Raw genomic sequence first — 27631 nt, 5'->3', positions numbered from 1 at the left:
TTTTTAATAATGAGAGCTTGAGCTCAGGAAAACTCTGATCTAACTATTGAATTATTACATTTATTTTTAAACGTAATGAAGTGTTTGGAATATTGTATTCAAAACTAGTCTGTTTACTATTTTCAAAATTTCTAAAGCTGTTTATATTTTGTTCTTGATTCATAAATTGATTATAGGGATAACTTGTTCCATAACTTAAGTGAAACAGGCAAATAAGTAAAATTTTTATTAAATTAGCTAATTTCATATGGGATTTTTATTTTAAATTTTTATCTATACATGTGTGAATCACATTATAAAATGATCATATTATATGTTTTTCTATAGTTTTTCACATCAATTATTTCTATATGTGGTCTTTTAAATGAAGTATCCTGGGCTAGAACCTTTTCAATATCACCATTAGTAAGAATTCGTTCAGTTTCAATTTCACGATATTCAAAGCATTTGATGCTCAACATTTTTTCCACGTATCTACTATCATGAGTACAACGAATTGGTAGATCAAAATTATCATATTCCAATTTAAAATGTCGATAAAGTGCTTGTTTTGCCTCAATGATTCCTCCAATATCAGATTCCTTTTCAATGAGCTCTCTACGAAATGCCTCTATAGCTTGATCTATAGTAAAAGTTCTCACAGGCTTCCCTACCGTTAGAAAACTCACCTTTAGACGATGGTGCGATTGTTGTGGATGGTGAAAATAATGGTATCGTTGACAACACTTCAATTTCTTCTTCGTCATTCGTTAAAAGAGGCTCACTTTGTTTTAGTAATAATAATGAAATATTGATTGTTAAAATATCATTACTATTCGGTAATGTTAAATTAAATTGAATACTTTTCGAGTTTTGGTTTATCGCAAGCGCATTACTATCTAAGTTTTCCCAAAATAATAATGAGATATAAAATTTAAAATTCATTGTGATATATCCCTTTGTTTACGCCAATTTAAAATGAGGTTGATATTGGAAAAAAATGTATTTATATACTTACTTTTCTTCATCTTCTTCTTCTTATTCCCACCTTTTAAAATAAAAACACTAAATTTAAGATTTCTAATTCTATTTTATTTCATTAAATTTAAATTACAAACCGATATATATTTGAACAAAATATATTAAAGCAAAACGAATTTGTCGTTGGTTGAATTTCACAATACAATCAGTATGAAAATGATATTGACAACGCACAACATCTGGGTGTAAACTATGTAATCTAGAGAGATTCATTCCATCACATCCTGTATTCTCCTCTTCAATGTTACTACAAGTGCCCGTCGGCTCCTTTTTGTAGACGAGAAAAAAGGGGTTGGTGGGTTGGGCGGTACTACAGGTATCCAACTGCTACTTTTTGTAGACGAAAAAAAAGAGAGGGTGGGGGGATTGGGGAGCAGTCCCTCGATTAGAAATCTATGGGACTCTTTAAAACGGCTCGTGTGAAGTCTAGAACTCATTAGAAATATGAGGGGACATTTAAAAATTTGCGGCCCTTTAAAAATGTACGGCCCCCTATTTAACGATCTTCTTCTGAACGGCAAAGCTCTGCTAAAGGCAAAAAGCTCTAAGCTTTTTCTTATACATCGGCCAGAACAGAAACAAAAAGCTCTAAGCTTAAGAACGTGCGCGCCTGAAAGTAGGCAACGAAATTGTTTTGCTGTATATATATGTGTGTCGGTGTGTATATACTTTTTCTTTCACCATTTTCCTTTCACCATTTGAGTTAGAACCGGTATTTACATACTACTGTGTAACTAAAAAAAACGTCTGCCGGAGCTGCTAGCATTAGCAGTCATCCAGTGAGTTTTACAGCTCCGGATCACGCTCAAATCTCACGGGAATGGTCCAGATCATGTAGTGAGAGGTGGCAGCACTGCCAAAAACATAATTTTCGCTATAGGAAGAAGAACAGTGAACAAACCGATGTAAATAAAGCAGGGATGCACCTTAACGTTAAGCTAATCGTTTATCAAAAAATTTCCACCGTTTCCGTTGAAACACTTCGAAATATTATCGATAAAGAAATTATCAAGATAAATTGTATCTCGTTTTTAACCGAAACGAAAAGCTTTCGTTAACGTTAAAAACGTTAACAAAAACGTGATACTTTATGTTTGAATTGTGCTGGCAATGCTATAGCCATGGTGAAGCCGTAAGGTGGTAACAATGAGCGCACATACACACACAAACTCCATATAATTTGTTTGTGTAATTCGTTAGTGGTAATGTCAAAAACACTCTGAGAAATGTTCGTACTGTCAAAATTCATGAGAAAAGTTGCAATCAGCTTGGCTAATGCTTTCACCTTTAATGACTCCGCCATCAATCAGCTTTGCCAGCATAGTTTGAAATTAATAATCAACATAAACGATTTGATTCCGTTTTGATACGGCAGAAAACGAAACGAAATCATTTCGTTAATTTGACTTTCTTAACGTTAATAAACGAAACAAAATGACTTTGTTTCGTTTATTAACGTTAATTATCGTAACGAAATGATATCGGTTCGTTGGTTAAGCATGCCTGAAATAAAGCGTTTAGAAAAATTAAACGAAAAACATGGATGAACATTTATTTGAAGTAAGTACAAATTTTTTGTACTCGTTGCTGTTGGTAAGTTTTTTTCTTCATGTCTACAATTTTAAATATTGCAGTTTATATATGAATCGTCATAGGAATCGGCAAATGCAAACGGCTTAACTAAAGACTTCAAGCACTTCGGAAAATGAAGAGAAACATGTTCCAAATGAAAATTTTTTGGACACAATTGAAGGTTACAGAGATCAGGATTTCAGAAAGCATTTTCGAATGAATTGGTCCACTGCTAACATTTTAATTGGTAAGAATTTCACACAAATTAATCTTTCTTAGTACCTTATAAAAATTTTTGTTTTACCATTTTGTAGAACGATATAATGCAAACGAATTTTTTTCTAACAAGGAACATGGAGGATTTCGCAAACTTGGAGTGACCAAAAATGACGTGTTATGACAATGATACGACATCCACTTTTCCATTAAACTCATGTTTGCTTTGGGACTCAGCTTACGCGAATACTGAATGGTTGATAAGTCCATTTCGAGCTAATGGATTTTACCTCAGTGCAGAGGCAATTCAATTATTTACATTCGTTAACCAGAATTGCCGTTGAAAATGCTTTTGGATTATTGAGAATCAGATTCAGACGACTGCTTTATTTCACTAATAAGACGGACCTACAAAACCTAATCGATGAAAATATTATTAACGCGCCGTCGTCGGTAATACTTACTTATCTTTACACTTAGGTTTCGACTTCACAACTGAAATTTTCTTCAAAATAAAAATTTAATTTGGATTTAAGTTCATATCATAAATATAAAATCATTTCTTTATTTTTAGCTGCTTCAGGTAAAGTAAAAAATACTAACATCCAATCCAGGTACAGGTGTGGGGAAATGTCGTCTATTATGGCTGGATGCGAGTTCGCTAAAAATTTCAGGTACCTAAACTAATATTCCACTGGAACTTTCCAGCACTGCAATAATTTAGGTAAAAAGCTGTCAGAACTGTGCGAGTTGTGTTGAAATTTGAAATTGTTTTTATGCTGAAATATATAACACAAAAAAGTTTTATTGTATTTGCAATGTGCAGAAATATATGCTCCAAATAAACATGGGAGGGATCCACGGTAGGAATTCCCAAGACAACAAAACGTGGAAATGCATCGACTCCAACTCATAGGGCCTGTTTCGCCGAGAGTCGTGGTGCATATCTTGAGGGATGTCTTCCTCTAAGTAGGAATAGGATGTGGGTAACATAAGGCATGCCACTGATAACACATTTTTCGTCAATTAGTGACCACGTCAGACAAATTTGCACAGTTTCGATTCACAACAGCCACCATCATCGTGGAACAATTTCCGGCAACTACAAACACACAAACAGATGCCATATTCACCAACAGATCGCCACTCCGACCCTACGTGCATTTCATACGCATTAAAAATTGAAAAACAAAATTTAAGTGATTCATAATTCTAATAATAAATAGATCATTTTGGTGTTTTTTTTTTTTTGCATCCATAAACGTTTTGAACATGGCCATTTTCTCTTCATGCCGCTTTTGCTTTAATAACTGCGCCTGCTCCATCTTAACATTTTTTTGCAGCATATTCTTCGAAGACCTTAATCTTGTTGTTATAATATGTAAGTGCAAAAAACTAGAATTTTGCTTCACGAATTATCTGATTTCTTTTGTTTGGAATTAGTGATGACCTTTCGATGCAATGACTAAACTAGGGCTGCCTAGTTTACTTATGCACAATTTGGATTACAGTATCTATATATTAATACGCTAACAAAATTTCCATACAATCAATTGACAGGCTGTTTCGCATACTTAGCATACGTAAAATTGATCAGCCGCAGTGCATAGGCCTATTTTTGTTAACAAATATTACTCTATTTGTTTTTAATTAATAGAAAAAGTTTTTCGTAAATTCGAAAATCTGTGCAACATTCGAAATTGCCATCTGTAGGACGCATTATGTTCACAAACCCCCCTGAGTACATAGCTCCAAATTCTCAATTGTCGCGTTGCTCAAATGTTTCATCTCTACATATGTATATATTTGTACATGCCAAACGGTGAGAGAACTACTGCTTCGCTCACTTTCTGTTGAAATAAAATATTAAGTTAATTTAGTGACCTTTAATAATGTATCTGTGAGTTAAGCTGGCTCGAGGTCAGGTGTAATAAAACACAAGAAGTTCTTGTATAACCGATATATTTCGTTTACCTTCGGTAATCGTCCTCAGGGTAAATATTAACAATGAAAAACAACATGAAAATTATAATCAAACAATATATCACAAATAACAATAATTTTTCTAATTACATACATTTATTTCACTTTTTCACTGTCTGACGTGGAGTATTATACTGTTTACTGTTTGCCAACAAGTGTCTGTACGACTGTGCAGTATTATCAATATCTGTTTTGTAGTTAATTCGTATGTTTGAAGGTGTGTTAACGATATGTAACATTTCTAATATGTACCTCTTCTTCCATTTCTCTTCTTTCTCAATAACTGAAGTGTCGTCGAAGTTCGGACTGTGATAACTGCTGGCACAGTGGGCCATGAGAGCTGTTTTATGGTTGTTAGTAGAATAACATTGTTTGTAATCAGATTTGTGTTGTGACAGTCGAGTTTTTAATTTTGCTTTGGTTGTGCCCACATAAATCTTATTGCACGATTCTTTATCATTACCTATGCAAGGAATTTTATATACAACATCGCTTTTTTAGGTGTTTGGTATTTTTGTTTTGTTTTATAGAAAATATGTTTTAGAGTGTTTATTGGTTTATGGGCAATTTTTGTTTCTTCGCTATTATAGCAATCTGATTTGGCAAGTCGCTCTGATAAACCAAGTACGCAAATAACAGATTTAAATGTTTTTGGGGTTTTTGGTATAATATCTCGGTTTGTTGATCCCGTTCTTCTTATTAAACTTTTTACAATATTATCTGGAAAATCATTATCTCTTAATAGTAATTTAATTTCTTCTATAGTTTCTTTGTGGTAAGTGTCGTCCGATATTTGTAGCATTCGTCTTATACAGCCCGTTGCTGTATTGATAATCATCGTCTTTGGGTGTTTGGAGTTAAAATTGATGATGCGTCCTGATGATATTGATTTCTTATACCACTTCAATTTTATTTTATTGCCTTCTCTTATTACAAGTGAGTCCAGGTAGGGTAATTTTCCATCTTCTTCGAATTCCGTAGTAAATTTTATATATATCGATCAAAGGAGTTTAATACGTCAAGTGTGTTTTGTACCTCGGTTTCTTTTACCATCGCAAAAATGTCATCAACATATTTTGCTACAGATCTTGGCTTTTGTATTAGCTTTTCAATGCTATTTTCCAACACTTTTTCCATTAATATGTCTGCTATGATAGGTGAGGTCGGTGATCCCATTGGTAATCCTTGGAGTTGAGTTTATATCTTGTCATTAAATTTAAAATATCTATTTTCCTCAATGCAGAACTTTACTATTTCCATAAACATTTTTCTAGGTATTTTAGTGTACTCTTCTATTATTGTCCATTTTTCTCTTATTACGTCGAGTGCAAGTTGTGTGGGTATGCTAGGGAACAGTGATACAACATCGAAAGAAATAAGTTTTTCATCGTCACAAATAAATGTATTGTTTATCTTTTCTTTAAAATGTTTGAAATATATGTACAAAGGCCGTAGGATGGCGATGTTATAGTTGAACATATGGGCATGAGAGGTGTACCTTCTTTATGAATTTTAGGTAGCCCGTAAATCCTCGGTGGTAATGCCGTTGTTGTAATCATCTTGTTCCTCTCAGGCTTTGAAATAAGTCCCATTTTAAACAATCCGTCAACTAAAAGATTATTTTTAGTTTGAAGTCTAGACGTAGGATCTTGCCTTTGTACTCTGTACATGGTCAAGTTATTAAGTATATCGTTCATTTTATTGTTGTAATCGTCAATTTCCATTGCTACTGTTTTATTGCCTTTGTCAGATGTTAGAATTCTAATATTGTCATTTTGCCTAAGAAATTTACGTGTTCGTTCCACTGTGTCCACTATTGCACGATCTATTGCACGTGGTTTGCTTTTTGCTCTATATTCCTTTATTAATAGAGAAAACTTTGTGCGAGCTTCTTCTTGCTGCTCTTTGATTTTGTGTGTTTGTATGAGCTCTTCCCCATCCGCGATATATTTAAATATAGGAAAACTCTTGTTTTCAATTGGTAGCGAATTTTGGACCCTTAGCTAAGACCGATTTTATGTCCGATGGGAAATCCACTTTCGTTTTGTTTATAAAGCAATCTTGTTTATTGTCGACTAAAATGTTGCTGTACTCATTTTTTAGTCTCTCATATTTACTCTCTTGTTTTTTCTTTAATTTGCTGTTAGCCCGCTAGTTACATATTTTTCACTCTTCAAAAATTCTTCAAAATCATGCGTGTTTAATCGTTTCTTAAGATATTTTGTAATTCCCTCCAACTGTTGTTGTTGTCTTGTTAGTAATGTGTGCTTGTGTTTAATCAGCAAATTTAGTATTTTTGTATGGTAGTTAAATGTATGTGTATCTAAGATGCTATCAATATCTCTGTTTATGTCGTGGTCAAATACAATTAATTTATTAAATTTAGTTACATTTTTGTATAAATTTATTACACCTGACCTCGAGCCAGCTTAACTCACAGAAATAAAATATTGTTTCCCATTGTTGCCATCTATCTATATTGGTCTGTACCAAAATCCTTAAAAAATTGTTCTAAAATAATTGTTAGCGCACAAAAAAACTTTAAAGAGAAGTAGTAACTTAACCGGCCTATTTTTTTGTACAAATTTTACTTACACGTAAGAGCATAGGTCTTTAGCATTTTTCATTTCATTTCTTTCCCCCCAGCGGGTTAGGGGATCAGAATATACCCGCGGTAGGTATGCCTGTCGTAAGAGGCGACTAATATACCAGATTCAAGGGGCTGTGTAGCGCAACCCTTCAGGTTGCCAGCGCAATATATAGCTTCTCCAAACCCAATTGTCAACCTCACCTATCCGCGGCGAATCCTGTTTCACTAACAGACGAGGCTCTGGCGACCCCAAGCTCCTCATAGAATTTGGGGGTAGGGAGGGAGGGAATGGCCTGAAGGTTTAATGTGGCCACATAAATCGTTCCCGAGATGGTCGGGCTAGCACCTTAATGGTGCTATGGTACCGGAGCGTACCGGATTTGTATCCGGCAAAGGACCATCACATCGATGACACTCCCCAAAACCTTCGGGGAGCAACCTTATCGTTACAACAACAACAACAGCATAGGTCTTTATTTAACAGATTCTTTGTTTTTGAAATGCATTTTAAAACTTTTTCTTGCAGATTCCCATAGACCACCCATGTGAAGGACGCTAGGCGGGATGAATTGCCAATCAATATCCTGGGGAGCATAGTTAGCTACTATTTCAGTGGAGCTTTCTTCCCCGAATTGGACGAATTTATGACCCTTTTGGCTCCAACAATGGTCTTTCCGTTGTCGCACATAATTTTAGCGGGAAATCCTCGCCGCCCTACTAAGCGAGAAAAGCCGCGGTTGTCAGATCAGACCAAAGCTCGATGTGTACCGCTTTTGTAGTGAAACATACAAATACGGCCACCAGTGGCGTAGTGAGGAGGGCAAGGGGGGCATCTTGCCCCAGGCGCTACTCACAGGAGGCCGCCAAATGGTACGCAAAGCAGAATTTCTTGGATAATTTGTATTTTTATTATAACTGATTTCTGGAAAATATTGATTGTTGAAAAAAATTTCCATACTAAAAAATGCAGGCATAAGTATATCCGGAACACTTGCGAAAGGTTGTGGAATAACCAGGGGCGTAGTGAAGGGGGGAGGAGTAGGTTTAAACCCTTTCCTTGTAAATTTGCCTAACGACCATCTACATACATATCAGAGAACAGCAAAAATCGAACAAAACAGCGTTCGATTACATTCGGCAACATGATAGCGTTCAATGATCCAACTTGCTTAAACAAACATAATCGACATTGATTTAAAATCAACCAACTCATTGCATGAGTGAATATAATCAATTCAGGCGTTGGCTCGTTTGCCTCAACCGCGATTACATTTATCGCAATAAAAAGGCAAATATGAAAACTCTATGCGTCTGAATATTTGCATGATTCTTCGGCCCTTACGTCACGGCGGCAAGCTACATATAAACATTGCTTACGGTTCTGTTTGTTTGCCGAACTAAACGATACTAATTCTCGTGCTTTGATTTTATTCTCCACATTTAAATAATGTTAAATTTACAGTATTTTTTGAAGTACACATTTCCTATTTTGAAATATAATGCAAATTTGACATTATTTTCCATGTGGAAAGTACATCATTCTAATGTAATATCTACATGTTTTTCATATCAAAAACACATTTCAAAAATGTAAAATTCAAATTATTTGATAAATGAAAAAATAATGTGTTTTTCACATTTTAAAATGTAAAAAACACATTAGTGTTCACAATGCGCCAAACCTTAGAAAAAACCCGTGAAAATAGAATCGACACACATCACCTCTTCGTCGACTTTAAAGCCGTCTTCGACAGCACGAAAAGGAGCTGCCTATATCCGCTATGTCTGAATTTGGTTTCCCCGCAAAACTTATACGGCTGTGCAAAATGACGTTGAGCAACACCATCAGCTCAGTCAGAATTTGGAAGGACCTCCCAGACCCGTTCGAAACTAAACGAGGTTTCAAACAGGGTGACCCCCTATCCTGTGATTTCTTTAATTTGATGCAGGAGAAAATTATACTAGCAGCAGAACTTAACCGCACTGGAACAATATACTATAAAAGCGTGCAATTACTGGCATATGCTGATGACATTGATATCATCGGCCTAAACACCCGCGCTGTTAGTTCTGCTTACTCAAAACTGGAAAAAGAAGCGGTAAAGATGGATTTGATGGTGAATGAGGACAAAACGAAGTACCTACTGTCATCCAGCAAAGAGTCAGCGCATACGCGCCTTGGCACCCACGCTTCTGTTGGCAGACATAATTTCGAAATAGTAAAAGACTTCGTTTATTTGGGCACCAGCATCAACACTAGCAATAACATCAGCACTGAAATCCAGCGAAGAACTAATCTTGCCAATAAATGCTACTTTGGACTAGATAGGCAATTGAAAAGTAAAGTCCTCTCTCGGCGAACGAAAATCATACTCTACAAGCCACTTATCGTACCCGTCCTGCTATATGGGGCAGAAGCATGGCCCATGACAACAGCAGATGAAGCGGTTTTGGGAGTGTTCGAGAGAAAAGTTCTTCGAAAGATTTATGGACCTCTACGCATTGGCGATGGCGAGTACCGAAGAAGATTTAATGATGAGCTGTACGAGCTATACGGCCATAACCGTTTAGACGGTTAAGCGCCAATTAAGTAAGTAAGTAACTTTTTTTGTTGCATACTTTTATGCTTCACATGATATGCTTTAATTTAAGCCTTGTTGGACGGCCATAATCGTTTAGACGGTTAAGCGCCAATTAAGTAAGTAATTAAGTTTTTTCCGTGTAGATATGACTTTTTTAAATTAAATTTTTTTCTATTCGATCAGTTTCTTTCTTTTGAATTTTATATACGTATACGTTAGATCTCATGCATAGGCTCAAAAAGCATGAATTCTACTTATTCCTGAAGGAGGTAATTCGATTTTTATTTTATCAATTTATCTATGATTCGATTGCGATTTTGTGGCTTTTCCTAATGTTCACATGTTGTTGAAAATCTTTGTACGCTTCCAGTAACAACGGCGAACGAGGGATCCTTTTCAACTCTTAGGCTGATTAAAAACTATTTGAGAAACACGATGAGTGAAAAATGATTGAATGGCTGTGCATCACTAAGCATCCATCGTGGTCAAATTGTTACCGTTGATGAAGTTTTAGATGAAATGGCAAAGAAAAGCTAACGCATGCGCTTGAGTTTTTAATGTAACCTTTTTCATATCATATTCTAAATAGACGTACTTTAATGTTAAAGCTAAAGACAAAATTTTTTTTATTCATTTCACTGAAAAAAGTGACAAGTGACACCAGAGGAGGCCAAGCTGCAATTCTGGTGCAAAATATACTAAATTTTAGTTTCATAATATTAGCTTATTTCTAGTATGGAATCTTAACGAGGATTGATCGTGTGCAGCTCAGATTACAAGATCCGGAGATGAATTTTAGAGAAGCGTATCATGATCTTAAATCGTTACCGACTGAACTATCCGAAATTCGAAACACTATCTGTGAAGAAGCAATAGAAAAAGCGAAGTCTCTTTTTAAAAAATGGGATATTGACATAGTAAAACCTGTGAGGAAGTGAGGCAAAATGCCTGGTGAATCGGCTAGGGATGTTGTTCTTTCCGCAGAATGTGAAATTTCCCGCGTTATGCAAAGTGTTCTCGATCGTCTTCAACAAGAAATGCGTACTACATTTACACGACTAAGTGACTTAATTTTAAAATTGGATTTCTCTTAGACGTTGGAAATTTGATAAACAAGGATACTGGTGGTAACGACTTAGAAAGAAATTGTAAGAACTTGAGTGAATTTTATAATACAGATTTCGAAGGAACAGAACTTTTTATCGATGTATGTAGGTGACTGCAAAATAATACTTCGCAGTAGAAAAGAAATTGAACCTAAAACTCCGTTGAATTACTTAATTTTATAATCTCGGACGAATATATTTTCCAAACTTGCGGGTGGGACTTCAAATACTCTTGACTATCTCAGTACCAATTGCTAGCTGCCAACGTTCATGTAGCAAATCATAACTGATTTTCACATATTTGCGATCAACGATGGGGCAAGGTCGTCTAAGTTACCTAAAATTGTTAAGTGTGCAAAAAGAAAAATTTTAAATGATGATGTACCAAATTTTGGGTAATTCTTGAAATTTATACATCTTCTGCTAACGTTCAAATCGCTAACTCTAATATTCAGTATTGCAAAAGGTTTTTAATTTAGACTACCTTGGGAGTAGTATAATTTTACTACTAAATCAAACTGATTAGTCATTCTTCAGCTTGCGCTGCTTTTATACTCTTTCTTTCCTTGTCCGCATATTTCTCATAAGGTCTAGACCTTTCACCTTCTAGAACTTTTGTATCTCATGCTTGGTAATTTAGCTATATGTATGTGTGAGTAACAACTTCTGCAATTAGCTGATGACTACGTACGTGTATGCGATATAATTTCTTCGCTTTAATCCGCTGGTTATGAGTTTGAAATATTCATCGTCGCCTTGTATGTGTACATGTACATTAGGGTGACCCTTATTTTCCAAAGTGTTCCGATTCTCGATATCACCCCCTAGATATATGCGAATAGCCTAAAAACTAGAATATACAAAGTTTTAGGTCAATCGAAAAAGGGTTAGAGGTGGCGGAAAGAGCTTGAAATCCTGAAAAATGACGAATTTTTACAATTTCTTAAATTTGGTCAACCCTACTTCCTTTGTTATGGATGAAACGTAATTTATCGTGTTATTAGTAAGTTCTAGAGATATTTGACTTTCAAATAAATCTAAAACAACAAAAATTGGTCAAATAATAATAAAGTTATAAAATAAATTATGCCTTAAACACGGTGTCATGTCTTCAAGAATGTGTATATAATGAGTATACGTTAATGAGTTTGTTTAAAATTTTTTTGAAAATACATTTTTAAAACATATACATATATCTTGTGAAACTTTAGCTGACACGAATATAATATGATATTATTTCCTAGGATCTAATTAATGATGATTTAGTATGTGATTCAAATTGTTTTTTGTAATCAGTTATAACTTGTAAAAAATATGGTTTTTCTTGTTCGTCATTTGTAAGTATTCTATTATATTCTTCCATAAGCTTTACTCCCCGTTCTGCTGTGCCGTTAACTACTTTTATGTTTATACAAAAGTTTTCGCTCAAGTTTTTTTTTCTAATAACGTTGCAGTTCCTTTTATAACGCCTGTGTTAAACGATGTCGTATCAAAACAACAGGCCATAATATCATCCTTCAGATCCCATTCAAATAACAGTTCATACAACGTATCAGCTATTTCCGAGCCTGTTGCAGCATATAATTTTGGAGCTCCTAACTGTTCACCATTCCTGTAAGTAACAACAACTGGAAGTCGTTTCACCTTTTCACGACCTGTTATTTCTGGAAGTGGTTTTCCATCCCAATGCAAAGTGCCGCAATTTATCTATTTAAAAAAAAACCTACTATTCAAAATTTGTTCATTCAAGAGCAGTAGTTTTAATAAGAAAACGTCAAAGAAATTTTTTGTAGTGGTTTGCAATTTTAAAATACATACATATATATTTTCATTTCTTTATACTTTTTTTTAAATTTCTTTCGACATGCTTGTTGCAAGAACAAGTTGCAGCGCAGACTTAAATTTGTTGTGGCATCACGCATTTCGAAAGAAAATTTAAAAAAAATATATGTGTATACTTTTTAAAGAAACAGACTTCAAGTTTGGCTTCAAGGTATATATGTATTTGTATATAAAAAAGTGTATTTAAGCGTTTTTTACCCGAATACCACGATTCACTGATAAACACATTTGAACAGACTTAATTTACTTTTCATATTTGTTTGTCGAAGGTAGGTAGGTTGAACTGGCCGGTCCATGAGGACCTCACATAGACTGATTGAGTCCGTAGTGTTACCAGAAGTTTGTTTTACGACCAAACTGAAAAACCTTATCAAAAACCAGGACCTATGTTATAAAATAACTCCGTCCTCTTGGCAAATACTAGAAGCTTCCTAGGACTTAAAACACTTGCTGCTTCTAAATCTGACAGCTGTACCACTCCTAATAGCTGGAGTCTTATCCCGGCAAGTAAAGGGCAAGAGCACAGAACGTTCCCGATCGTTTCCTCCTCCAACCCGCACTTCCTACATCTGCTATCACTGACCAAGCCTAATTTAAAGGCATGCGATGCCAGAAGGCAGTGTCCAGTCAGAATACCCGTCATTAGTCTACAGTCCTCTCTTTTTAATGATAGAAGCAACTGTGTTAGTCTAAGGTTGTAAGACCTACACATAATCTTCGACACTTTACAGCCCCGCACTTGAACCCACGTCTTTCCCGCTTGGTCGATCATGTGCACTTCTCGCCTTCGCTTAATCTCGCCCAATCTAATTGGGACATGTACGGAGCATGCTTCAAGGGATTCGCCCTTTTTAGCTAGTTCGTCCGCTTTTTCATTCCCATCTATTCCCATATGCCCTGGGACCCAATATAGATCTATGATTTTCCCTGCCCCGATTCTCTCCAGAGACTGCTTACACTCTAACACTCATTTAGATGCTGTGCTATGCGAGATTATTGCCTTAATTGCTGCTTGACTGTCAATATAAAAGTTAACACGGTTGCAGCTTAAGCTATTCTCTTCCAGGGTTTCTACTGCTTTGGTTACGGCTAATATTTCCGCTATAGTAAGCCTGTAGGATCTGCTTATTTCCGGATCAGCGCAGTATACCGCAGACCCTACACCTTCCACTACTTTGGAACCATCGGTGTACACATGTATCGCCTCGTCCGCCATTTGCGCACCCTTGTGCCAACCGTCCACCTCTATTGTGGCCTTAAGATCTCCCTCGAAGCGCATATAGGGAATCATGTAGTCTGTTCGTCTTGTGATTGATGACGCTGTACTACTATGGCCATATGACCGGCGCTCAAGCTGCCCCGAAGCACCGAGCCTAGTTGCGGCCGTTAACGCTTTGTTCTTTGCTACCAGGTATACAGGTGGGATGTGCAGAATGGCATACAGTGCAGCCGTCGGGGTTGTTTTCAGGGCTCCCGTGATGCTAAGCATCGATAGTCTGCATACCCCCTTTAATTTTTTGAGGTATGTTGTTTTTTGTGTGGCTTTCCACCAAAGAAGAACTCCATAGTATAGAATAGGGCTTACAATCGCTGTAAAAACCCAATGAGAAAGAGAGGGCGATAGGCCCCATGTACACCCCAGCATTCTTTTACATGCATAGAGTGCCGTTGAGCCTTCTTGACCCTCCCCTCCACGGTGAGCTTCCATGACAGCTTACTGTCTAGGATGATTCCTAGATATTGTGTGCAAGGTTTCTCCTGTAAGTTCACCCCTCCTAACTTAGGCCTGGTCCAATTTGGGACCTTGTACCTCTTTGTAAACAAGACCATATCCATCTTCTCCGCATTGACTTTCAACCCGACATTAGATGCCCAGATATGAATATCCCGAAGCGCCCGATCAATCACAGAACTAATCGTTGGAAGGCACTTTCCACTTATGACAATTGCAAGGTCATCTGCGTAAGCCGTAAGTTTTACGGGTCCCTCATCGAATTGCCTGAGCAGTTGGTTGATGACCAGCGTCCACAGCAGAGGTGATAGCATCCCTCCCTGCGGCGTGCCCCTGTCCACTGATTTTGTGGCCTCGTACAATCCCCATTGTGATGTAATCTTTCTGCAATTTAACATGCAGCCGATCCATCTGATTAAAGCAGGATGTACTTTAATGTAATTAAGACCATCCATAATCGCCCATTTTGCAACATTATTGAAAGCCCCGGATATGTCCAAGTAGACTCCTAGAGCATAGTCCTTATATTCCAGGGATTTCTCTATGCTTATTACCACCCTATGCAATGCGATGTCTACGGACTTGCCTTTGGTGTACGCATGCTGTGTTGTGGAGAGCAGATTTTCATCCACGTTGGACTTTATGTACACATCTATCAGCCTCTCAAAGGATTTGAGCAGAAATGATGTTAAGCTTATGGGTCTATAGTCTTTGGGATACACGTAACCGATCTTCCCCGCCTTTGGTAGAAAAGCTACACGAGCAGTTCTCCAAGAGTGCGGTACATGATTCAGTCTTATGCACCCATCGAATATTATTTTAAGCCATTCCACGACCGCCCTACTTGAGACTTGTAGCATGGCCGGGAATATACCATCTGGGCCCGGCGATCTAAACATAGAAAACGTCTTCACTGCCCACTCGATCTTGGTATCGGTCACCAAGCCCGGCACTACTAGCTCCGTGATCGAAGTGAGAGTGATGCCTGCTGGCTCTTCTAAACCGTCTCCCGGTGGGAAATGTGTATCGAGAAGCACCTCAAGGGATTCCTCACTATTACGTGACCATTCCCCGTTCTCTTTCTTTATTAGTCCCTGGACTATGCTTCCCTTTGTTGCGACTTTTTTCAACCGTGCTGTTTCGCTGGAGCACTCTATGTCCGTACAGAAACTTTTCCATGAGTTTCTCTTCGCCGTGGTAATTTCACGCTTGTAGATCCTCAGTAGATCTCTGTACTCGTCCCGACACGCTTCGCTTTGCGCGGTCTTTGCTAGCTTAAACATTTCTTTTACCTGTCTTCTTAGAAGACTCAGCTCATTGCTCCACAAGGGCGGCTTTACTTTTCCTCTGAATCTTTTTAGAGGGAAAGCTGTGTTATACACAATCATAAGCGCCCTTGTTAGGAATTCATTCGACTCCTTCAGTTCCTCTACATTAGCAACCTCTTTGGGTTGTCCCAGTTTTGTTTCTACATATTTCTGGAATTTAGTCCAGTTCGTTGACCTAGGGCTTCTAAAGGTTCCTCCCTTCTCTACCCTCTTTAGGGGGATGCTGAAGCTGATATACGCATGGTCGGAGAAGGAAGGTCTATCAAGAACCATCCAATCATACCTTGATATATCACGCTCGTAGCTTAATGTAATATCCAGAACATTGCTGGATGTTGGACCAATGTATGTAGGGACATTTCCCCTGTTGGCTACCAGCAAATTGGTTTGCAGGATGTAACAAAACAGAGATTCGCCTCTCTGGTTCGTATCTGCTCCTCCCCACGCATTGTGGTGCGCATTTGCATCTGCGCCTACGACCAACCGCCCTTTGCGCCCTTCCTCTTGTACTAGCCTTTTGCACTCCATCGGTGGAACCTCCGCAGCATGGGCCATGTAGCAGGACGCCAGGATAAATGCTTGCTTATTCTTTTGCTCAACGGCCACCGCTACGAGATCCTTAGTGGTGTAATTAGGCAGCATATATGAATGCAGCTGTTTCCTTACCATTACTACAGCTCGCACCCGTCCTTCCGTTTGCGCGTAGTAAACGCCAAACCCGCGCGCGATAAGTCCAGAAACCCTCCTCAAGGGTTAGGAGGAGTTCGCTCGACGCCAATTTACTGTGTTGGAGCTTTATATGTAGGACTCGCAGCATCATTGGGCTGTTTGTCCCCCTCCAGCACCTTCGTCTTGACGTCGTCGTCCTCACCTTGCCCTTTTGGTTTAGAGTATTCGAGGCCACCTTCAGCCTCACGTGACTGTTGTGCCGGGTATTCCTCTGTGCGAGTCACAGCACCATTTAGCGGTTGGTCCTCTTCTAGCACGTTCGTGGTGACGTCAGGGACCTCCACCTGTCTTTTTCCCTTAGGCTTTTGAGGTCCTTTTCGACTTCGCCCACCTCTAGAGTGTTAGCGTTTTTATCCTCGGGACTTCTTTTCTTGAGTCGCATGTAAATTTTGCCAGTGCCAAAGGGCATTTTGCCAAACTGCGTGTAAAAAATATCCTCTGCCTGCTTGTTTATTTGGAAGATGTAGAACTGACCATCCTCGGTAGGCCGAGATACAGTAAGTACCTTCCAATCCTGTGTCGGTATTTTCGGATTCTGATTCTGCAGAAGTCGCAGTGTATCCTCCGACTTCATCACGCATGGTATCCATACCTTAACTTTTGGTACCGTGGGGATTTGCGCTTTATCCACCACCTCAAACCGCGCGTTCGTGCCTTGCCTTTGGAGGTTTGGAACCACTTCCTCCAGCCACAGCAAGCTCGCGATGTTGTCGCACGCTATCATCTTCACACCATTATACCATCCCCCCGAATCAAAGGTTGGAAGGGGCTTACTTGGTTGTTCCCGCATCATCTTAAGTACTAAGCTAATGAGCTCCCTTTACACAGATCTCCACCTTTCAGTAGTCATTTGTCCGAAAGGACTGCTACGATCACCCAGCGCCACAGTCAGTGACTGCTTTGCCACATCACTCATCTTCTCGGGAAAAGCAGGAGTCTTAGTGTTATCTCCCTTTGGCACCTCCGAGAAAGCCAGAGTCTTAGCGTTAACTCCTTTTAGCGCCTCCGAGAAAGCCGGAGTCTTAGCGTTATCTCCCTTTGGCTTATCTCCTACTTCCGTAATTGGAACTTCCCTCTGACTCGCAGCTTTCGAGGTAGTTGCCACCTCGCTAGTGGAGCCCATCTTTCTTACAGCTTTGGGCTTACTTGTCTTGTCTATGCGACTGCCCTGCCTCGCGGCTCTAGGACTGGGTCCTTTCTGCTTCTTGAAAGCAGGCTTGTCACCTTCCGCCGAACGCTGCCTCTTCATTCTGCCATTCGGCGCTTCTTCCTCTTCGTACCGGTTGCAGAACCGAGGGTCTCTCGCAACAAACCTTTTGAACTGCCTTCGACCTACTTCTACGGCTTCATGGGCCCATTCCAAACGCTCGATCTCCACTTCTGTTGGGTTGGCCACTGCTCCCAAACGTTGTACAATTCTTAGTGCTGAACGGTACTGCGAGAGAGCTCTTTTACTTCCTCTGCTCCGTACCCTTCTCCACTCTTCTACTCCGTTTTCATTTGTGTGCTTCTCCTACACGGAGTTCATTGAATCAGCACTACTCTCGCTCCCCGAGTCCGACGCATCGCTTAATTCGTATTTGTCGTCCTTGGATTGCGACTCAGTCCTCCTCTTTACATCGTCCTTATTACAATCAGGTAATGAGTCGTTCATCTTGGTCGTACGACCACCTGCCCGACAAGGCGGGCTCAGCGGCCAATTATTATATACGGGGAAAGAACCGTCCGCCACAGCAGCGCCCCTTACTGTGGTAAGGCCTTTAATACTTCCCGAGGCGGCCCGGTATCGGGAAGGCTCCGTTCGAATACAGCCGAATTTATCCCCTGGCTGCAAATCGTCCAATAGGCACGGTCCGCATAACACCCTGGATTAGGGGGTCGTCAGTTCTTGGTAACCGACATCCCGCCGCCCTCCTATGAGGCGAAACGGCGTAGATGTCAGTCCTAAACAGCTCCGCCTCATAGTCGGGCTCTATGGAGTTCGGCTAAGCCCTCACACCAACGACAAGAAGCCTACCCTAGTGAGGGTTTGTTTGTCGAAAGCAATATATACTTTGCCTTGTAACTCTGGTATTGATCGACCGATTTTGAAGATTGTGGCCATTCCAGAAAAGCAAGAAAATACAGATCTTACTACGGTATGGAAAGGCCGTAAATTTTTTTAGGGTTTAGAAATATGGAAGCCTGAAACACGAAATTGTAAAAATTCGTAATTTTTCAGGATTTCATGCCGTTTGCGCCACCTCTAAATCTTTTTTGATTGGCCTAAAGCTTTGTATATATTCGTTTTTGAGCTATTCGCGTATTTTTAGGGGGTGAGGTCAAGAATCCAAACACTTTTTTGTCCCCTCCATACAACGAAGGGCCACTCTAATGTACATAAATGTAGCTGTTTTCTGTTTTTGTTGTTGTGATTATTTACTAACAGCATAGTGATGCTAATATTCGCCACAATAAATTTTGATGATATCATTGATATATTTGCTTCCTTAAAGGCAAGGAAAATTTGCACATAGATAATAGTTTTACTAAAGTATTTTAACGAATATTAGCAGCACTAAGGGATACTATCATCTCTAAACCGATGTTAAGCAGTGAGAAGCAACGCACAACCACATGCATAAATCTGAGATACTCCCGAAAGTATGCAATGGTTGTGCAAGTGTCGCTCACAAATACAAGCGCATGGGGCTTGAGAGAAGTTATACAATCAAACATCTGTTGTTACAGCTGAGTAATTTTATAGCTGATAACTAACTAGTAAGTTCTGGAAATAGAAAATCCTAGAAATATGCAACGAGGAAATCAGACAGTATAAAAGAGAGCAACAGTAGAGGCACGACAATCAGTTTTGATTTAAGAGGCTATCTGGCGAGCAATAGTAGTGTTATTATGAAGAATAAAAGCCATTAATAAGGCCATTTTACATTATTGAAAACTGGAGTTATTTATTCAGCAGTTTAGTGATTCGAACGTTAGCAGAAGGATGCAAATAAGAGGAATTGCACTAAATTCGTTACAGTATTATAATCATATTATTATTAACGGCCCTATTCTACAGTGGAAAAAACTTTATTTTTACAGGTAATGAAATCATCTGGCAACTTTTACACCTTTTTGGTATTCTGAAGGCAAAAGTTGCCGGATAACACCGTAACCACTAAAATAGATGGTAACATCGACGTAACCACATAAAACAGCTGAAGTTTACTCTGAAAAATAAATAAAGCGAAAGTGAAAATTAAAGCGAGCATTTTAAAAACAAATACATATTATTAAATAAAAATGATAAGTAAAAATTACACAGGTGCGCTTTTCTATGTTATTGGACATTAAAATGTGTACTTGACACAGAAATCCTGAAGATTGCATTACTCCGGCTACGTGTTTGAACGCACAATCACGCTGTAGCCGAAGTTGGTTTGGCCGGAGTAAATTTTTGGCATACAAAACAACATAAAGCTCTTAATTATATTGTTATATACTTGTTATATGGCAACCCTTTAGCTATAAGTTCTCAAGCTGTAATATTATAATGAAATTAACAATAAACCAGTTGGATACACACGAGCAAGCGAATAACTCATGGCGCAGCCGGTATAAAAACTAATGGTGAAAACAAGAAGTGAAACAAAAAGTACGATAAAATCAGAGGATTCTGAGGACAGCGAAGAGTATCAAGAAATGGCTACAAATAATATAAATAATTTTGACGTCCGGAGGCCAGACCCATTAAGACTCGATGGTAATGTGGCCGAAAACTGGCGCGTTTTTAAACAAAATTTTGAGATTTATGCTATTGCGATTGAATTGGATTGCAAGAAAGATCCACAGAAGGTGGGAATATTTTTAAACGCCTGCGGAGCGGAAACAATAGAAATTTTTAATACATTAGGTTTGTCTGATGCGGACAAGAAAATTTACAAAACGGTATTTGAAGCTATTGAAAACAATTGCACACCAAAGAAAAACGAGGTGTATGAAGCATTCAGGTTTAATTCGAGACGGAAAGAGGAAAACGAGCCCTTTGACTCATACTTGTTAGATTTGCGTAAATTGGTAAAAAATTGTGGATATGCTGACGCAGATAGGATGATTCGTGATAATATAGTTACGGGCACAAACAGTAATAGACTCCGTAAAAAATTACTAGAACAAAAAGATTTGACTTTACCTAAAGCAGTGGAAATGGCAAGAGCAGCCGAAATAGTAGAAAAACATGCAAATGATATGCAAAAACAATATAAGAGCACTTCAGTAGATGCTGTTAACGCAAAGTCTAAGCAGCGCGCAAATTACGGCAGAGGGCATTCCAATGCCCTTGGAACAAGTAGCGAAAAAAGAACAGAGAAGCCGGCAAGCAAAGAGAGTGGTGAGCGAATATTAACATGCAAATTTTGTAAAGGCACACACGAAATTAGGAAATGTCCAGCATTTGGGCAAAAATGCAAAAACTGCGGCCGTTACAATCACTTTAGCATTGCTTGTTATGCTTCAAAAGTGCACGAGTTAAGAGAGCCCACTATGCAAGCAGACGAAGACGACGAAATTGTTTTACATAACATTGCTGGGTCATTTGTTCATCGAATGAGATGGTATGAGAAGATTCGCGTTAATGATTGCTTACTCAATTTTAAGCTAGACACTAGGGCTTGCCACATTGACGACGGCGGTGTAGCCGCCACATCTGTCATATTATTTTTACTCATGTTCTTATGGCGATGGTTTTTTTAACGACAACATGGCAACACGCCAATCAACCACGAATGCCGCTGTCGCCAGATTAAATCTATTTCTATTTTGACAAGCGGCAAAGCATAAATGCTTAATGAAATGCTTCTTCTTAACTTTTCTGACAAATAATTTCGCGCGTGTTTATTGAAAGTTTTTCTTGGGTAAAATTGGTAAAATAATAAAATTAATTATAATCTCACGGTTTTATAATAATAATAACTTATTTGACATTATATTAAGCGATACATAACAGTTTAAATTATTGGTAAGAAAAATCTTCGACTGAAAAAAGGTAATTGTTTACTTTAGGGTACAACTACTAAAACTCGTTCAAAAATATCGGGAGAGGTGTCAAAAGACGCGTATTGATCCCTGGACCACGAATCCGAAAGTGGAAATCAGACATTTTATTTCTTTTCGGAGACATTTGCAAACAAAACCGAAAATTTTCATGTGGTTGTTGTGATTTTGATGATTTTGTGGTACCCACAAGAAAAACTGCGGGTAAAAGTGTTTTGCGCGGATATAGTTTTGATCTCCAAACCGGTGTTGGACCCACCCAGGGTAATTTTTTATAAGCGTGGCCGAAGGCCGCCAATGCAGAAAGGCGTTCTGCGCAAAAATACTATGGATCCCACCCCGGTTTCGGAGTGTTACGGATCCATTTTTCGGTTTTTTGGCAATATCTTTTCACAGAAATAAAATTTTTAATTTCCGCTTTCGGATTCGTGATCCTGGGTCCAAAATGCGTCTTTTGACACCTCTCCCGATATTTTTGGACGAGTTTTAGCAGTTATACCCTAAAGCAAACAATTACCTGAAAAAATATGAAAAAATTGTTTCTTCATAAACTTGAATTACATATGTACATAGATTGCTACAATTTCAACAAATTAAATATGGATATAGGTGAAAAATTAATTGAAGAGGTGCGGAAAATGCCCACTATATATAATCTGGGCTTGAAGGACTATAAAAACATAAAGAAAAAGGAATTGGCATGGAGGCAGGTCTCCTCTGCTATGCAAAGTGAAGGTTAGTATACATATTTGAGATTTATTTCTCCATGTGGTGTAAATTTCAATTTAAAATGTAGAGGAACAATGCAAAAAGTGGTGGAAGGGTTTGCGAGACTCCTGCAAACGAATTAAAAGGTATACACGAATATGTGGACCTCGTACTGGATGCAGTCCAAGCTGTGGAATTTAAATTAAGTAAGTCATTCGCATTACACAAAATATTTAACATAAACAGTACGAAAGTTATATGTTTCTCATATTCAAGTACGCCGCAAACAAGATTTGGAAGATGACAGCCTTGTATTTCATCCCATGATGGCACATCAAATATTTGGTGAATCTGAAAGCATATTCGGATATAAAGGTTTATGTGTGCGTATTTTATACACTGCCGGTCCTCTACATATTTATATTGGCATTGAATATGACAGTCGAGTTGATGAACTATCAGACGGAGATATAAAGGCTGATGTAGTTGTGCGACCGATAGCGGAAAAACTACCTGATTGCTGTTTTTTTGTTAATATTGATGGGTTTTTGAAAACACTAGATAAAGCAGATAAGTTTCAACCATTTGGTGAAAAAATAACCGAACACAGTGTTACTGATGATGACGGACAAGAGCACTTCTTCGAACTATATCATTGTGACTATAAGGTGCCGGCATTCTTAAAATTCTTCAGTCGTTTGTAGACATTTAAATTATGGTTCGTTGATGTAGCATCCTATATTGATGTTGACGACCCGCAATGAAGCTTCTTTGTATGGTATGTTCACTAAATATGCTACTTTCAATAAGTAACTTATATCAATTTTTATATTCCTACAGCTATGAAAAGTATAAAAATGATAATGGTGATTATCAGTCTTCAACCACTGGCTACACCACTGTAAATGAGTACTACGCATATCCTCAACACATACGACCGCGCATTAGTCAATTTGGCACAAAATTCATTGAAACTGTCTATAAACATTACTTACCAATCATTAATGTAATTGATATGGCAGTGGAAGATCCATCGGGTGATTTTCAGCGTTTACGCAGCTATATTGATGCTCGTCTGTGTATGGGCCTAAAAAGTTTTGGAAGTGATGTCATCAAAAAAGGATTTAACAAAGAAATGGTTCATGAGGCACGCGAAACGTACAAGGTAAACTAATTTAACTAAAAACTATTAAAAACCACCTGTTAAACTGATGCCCATCTCTTTCCAGCTAAATCCACGTCAGTGTCGCCGGGTTTATGAAATACTTCGACTATATTATACAAACATTTATGATAAGGACGATTATTATGCTTATCGTTTAGATGTAAAGCGTCGGTTAAACGCAATTTATTATAAATATAAAAATGATATTAAGAAAATGGAAAAAGCTAAAGTGGATACGGAATGGTTGAGAGCGCGTTTACCTACACCAAGTCAACGTATGGAGCAATTGCATGAGGAATATGAAAAAGAAGAGAACGCACACAAACAAATTGTTGAAAAGTTACGTGATTAAACTTATGAACCTAGCAAAGTTTTTGTATGTGTTACAGTAAATGATATAGATTTTAAGTGTCATTTAGCTGGTATTGTTCTACATCTGATTATTATTTTTTATGTAATAAAACCTAAACACTAAGAGTTCCGAATTTATTCGTGTATGACGTCTTTTACCTCGTCCATCTGCTGCGTAGATTTATATACAGAGAACATGAAAATATAGATACGAAGAAGTTACGATGGTCAATTTGAATCGGTTACAGGAATGTCATGATACTGCCTGGGCTTAGTTGGTTAATATCCCGCAAAAGACGGAGGTTGGTTGATTTTTCGCTATAACAACTATTCTGGGTATATCTTTGACAGGATGTTTTGTGTAGACGTCAGCAAGTGAGTGAACTTGCAGATAATATGACTTTTAGCACGCTGAATGGGGACGCCCCAAACGCGAGTCAGTGCAGGACTTATAAACTACGTCATCGGGGAACCAATGCTTACTTTTGTATCACCCTCTTGCAATCATTTTGAACACCTCACTTTCTTGGCTTTATGAATTTATGGCCAGGAAAGAAAGATAGTAGTCGTGGTGCATAATTTGTCAAAAGCCTTTGACACGGTTATCCAGAACGAAAAAGAGGAACGCACACTCCCTAGGGAAACGCGAGTCACTCTAGCTCAACTTCGATCTGGATACTGTAACAGGTTAAACTCTTACAAAACATATGTCCTGTTTGCAAGATGTCCCCACATGACACCAACCATCTCTTTAACTGTATTGTGGAACCACTGCCTCTAATACCCCTCTCATTATGGTCCACCCCTGTTGAAACAGCAAATTTCCTTGGACTCCCGTTAGAGGATATTGATGACAATTTGATGGGGCGAAGCACTGCTACAAGAACAACAACAACAACATGCCCAGGTTTCTGGATATTCAACAGGAACTGATTGGTTAGCATTTCATTTCTCTCCCTAATGGGGGATATTCTCGCCTCATTGTGTAAGTGTTGTTCTGGGGACATAAGAAGACAGCCAGTAGCGGTTCTGAGGGCAGTGTTTTGACAGGCCTGTTGTTGTTGTTGTAGCGATAAGGTTACTCCCCGAAGGCTTTGGGGAGTGTTATCGATGTGATGGTCCTTTGCCGAATACAGATCCGGTACGCTCCGGTAACACAGCACCATTAAGGTGCTAGCCCGACCATCTCGGGAACGATTTACATTAATCCTTCAGGCCATCCCTCCCTCCCCACCCCAAAGGTTTGGCGACCATATTGGGGACGCGCATGCAATCGGCTAGCCAATTGCTTTACAAGTGGTAATGAGCGTTTCTTTATCTTTTCCCCAAGTACTGCCAGCAAGAGATTTGAGGAGTTTATTACGGCTCTAATAAGATAATGCTCGGTATTACTTGTAAAGATAGAGACCATCACCATTGCCTCCTTCCTGGTTCATTCGGTGAGCGTAATTGATGCCATAAAGCGGTTAGCTGCAAAGACCACCCCCCTCCCCCCCAACCAGATTAGATTACGATCACTAAAAGAAAAAACTGATATATCGCACACCTTTACCTAAAGAGTGAATAACTCAAAAACTAACAAGGTTTAAAAAACTCGATAAGATGTCTGACTCCATCATATAGATTAAATAAAAGTCAGGTTTCATCAAGCCTTTGGGGGTGAGTGGTGGAACTACTATTTAATTGAGTATATAGATCAGTCTGTATAGGATTAGAGAACACGGTAGTATGTATAAAGACTTAGGTATTTGACTTAACACTCTTTAAGCGTAGGTGTGCGTTATAGTTTTACTTAAGTTTGTCAAAACAATATTTTTAATTAGAAATATTTACAGTAAAGACAAAATAATCAATTCAATATTGGGTTTTTGTCAAGGCATGAAAACTTGGATTGTTCGTCGCCCACTTGCCAGGAGCATGAATGAACAAAAAGCAAAATGTCCGGGAATCAAGTTTTAAAGTTAGCTATTTTCAGAAAATCTAGAATTTTTTCATATTCGCTTTACTAAAGCCCAAAAAAAATGTAGTTTCCTATAGTATAAGCTTTCGGGATTTTAATATAGAACATTCACTGATGAAACCAGTGAAATTGAAAAAACACTCATTTATACTTCTGACAAGAGAACGACGATATAATTTTGAAGCTTGTTGCCTATAATTCCCTTTGCTGCACTTCTTTTTTAGAAAGTTGTATTTAAAAATTCTTTAAGGCTGTTTCGTAATTCAAAATCATGAGAGGAAGAACGGTTTACAACTCTCTGTTGGAACGACTCCAATGAATTTATTTCGCCTCTCCATTGTCCAGATTCCAGGTTATTGTCCAGTGAAAATGGTATTTAATTACAATTCCAAGAACGTCGAGCTCCACTGGTTCCCAATGGTAATACCAGAGCCCAGAACCTTGTGTAGCAGCTTGCTATTAAGAGTATAATGAATTTGTTGATTGTAGAATGATCGTAGAAATATATCAGATTTATACAGTATACAGAACGAGTTATTTTATTTCCATTAATTCATGTAGCTGGCTTTTTAATTTTATTTGCAGAATTTCAACCAACTTGGCGGGACGCTTGTTTTGCCAATGAAATGTTAAAATACATCAGCTGTTCGAAACAGCGCTGCCACTGTAGCTGTGGTTGCCATTGTAACCAAGTAGCCAATGCATGGCTACGATTGTGGTCAAGTTTTGCTTTGCTGTAGCTGTGGTCTGTATCCGCCGTGTTGAATGTGGCCAGGCCTACTGGCGCCGATGTTAATGTTTTGCCGTATAGATACCTAAAACACATTAAAAATGCACAGCTCAAAGAAGGTGGCATACCACCAAAAAGTTATAGTGGTGCGGACTTAAAATATAGAGGCGTTGTAGACTGTGTTGTTATGTGCAGAAACGAAGTGACGTTGTTGACATTTGCTGTCATCGACACTAAGTTTGAGCCTCTTTTAGGACTGGAAGCATGTGAACGTTTACACTTGATAAAAAGAGTTAACTCAATTGAACAAACGACAAAAGAGCATTTTATTGCAAAAAATCGAGACATTTTTGAGGGTTTGGGATGTTTTGTACAAAACCTGGAAATCAAAGTGAAAGCAGGTTCGATTCCAATTGTTAAGCCAGCAAGACGAATCCCATTATCATTGAAGTCACGTGCTAGATTTAAAGCAAGGGTTTTGGCAAATTGGGTTAAGCGCCAAGTCTAGCGAGTTGTGCACATTTAATACCCCAATCGGATGTTTTAGGTATAAGCGCATGCCTTTTGGGATTAAAATTGGGCCCGAAGTGTTTCAAAAATATAATGAAAGAAATTTCGAAGGTATTGAAAACGTAGTAGTGTTCATTGATGACGTTCTAATAGCAACAGATACGATCGAAGAACATGATCAGGTTTTACAAAAAGTTGTCGAACGCGCCAGAGAAATGAATGTTAAATTTAATTTAGATAAAATACAATACAAAGTTACTCATGTGAAATATTTGGGTAAGATAATAAGCCAAAATGGTATCAAATGCGACCCAGATCGCGTTAAAGCTATAATGAAAATCGAACAACCCAAAGACAAAAAAGATTTACAAAAACTGCTGGGGATGGTTAATTATATGAGGGAATACATTCCAAACCTATCCGAAATTTCGCAGCCACTAAGGGAACTGTTAAAAACGTCAGTTGTTTTCAAA

General features: G+C 38.3%; 1 protein-coding gene and 1 pseudogene across 4 annotated transcripts in view; one reads left to right on the top strand and one right to left on the bottom strand.

Annotated features, from left to right (window-relative positions):
- LOC137240343 (probable G-protein coupled receptor CG31760) overlaps positions 1–27631 on the bottom strand; it is a 1391529-nt gene that overhangs the window by 528960 nt on the left and 834938 nt on the right. The window lies entirely within an intron of this gene.
- On the top strand, positions 20310–24092 carry LOC137240062 (histone acetyltransferase type B catalytic subunit-like; annotated as a pseudogene).

Source organism: Eurosta solidaginis, chromosome 2 (genome assembly GCF_040869045.1).
Source record: "Eurosta solidaginis isolate ZX-2024a chromosome 2, ASM4086904v1, whole genome shotgun sequence".
Taxonomy (NCBI): Eukaryota; Metazoa; Arthropoda; class Insecta; order Diptera; family Tephritidae; genus Eurosta; species Eurosta solidaginis.
This window is presented reverse-complemented; position numbering and strand designations above follow the sequence as displayed.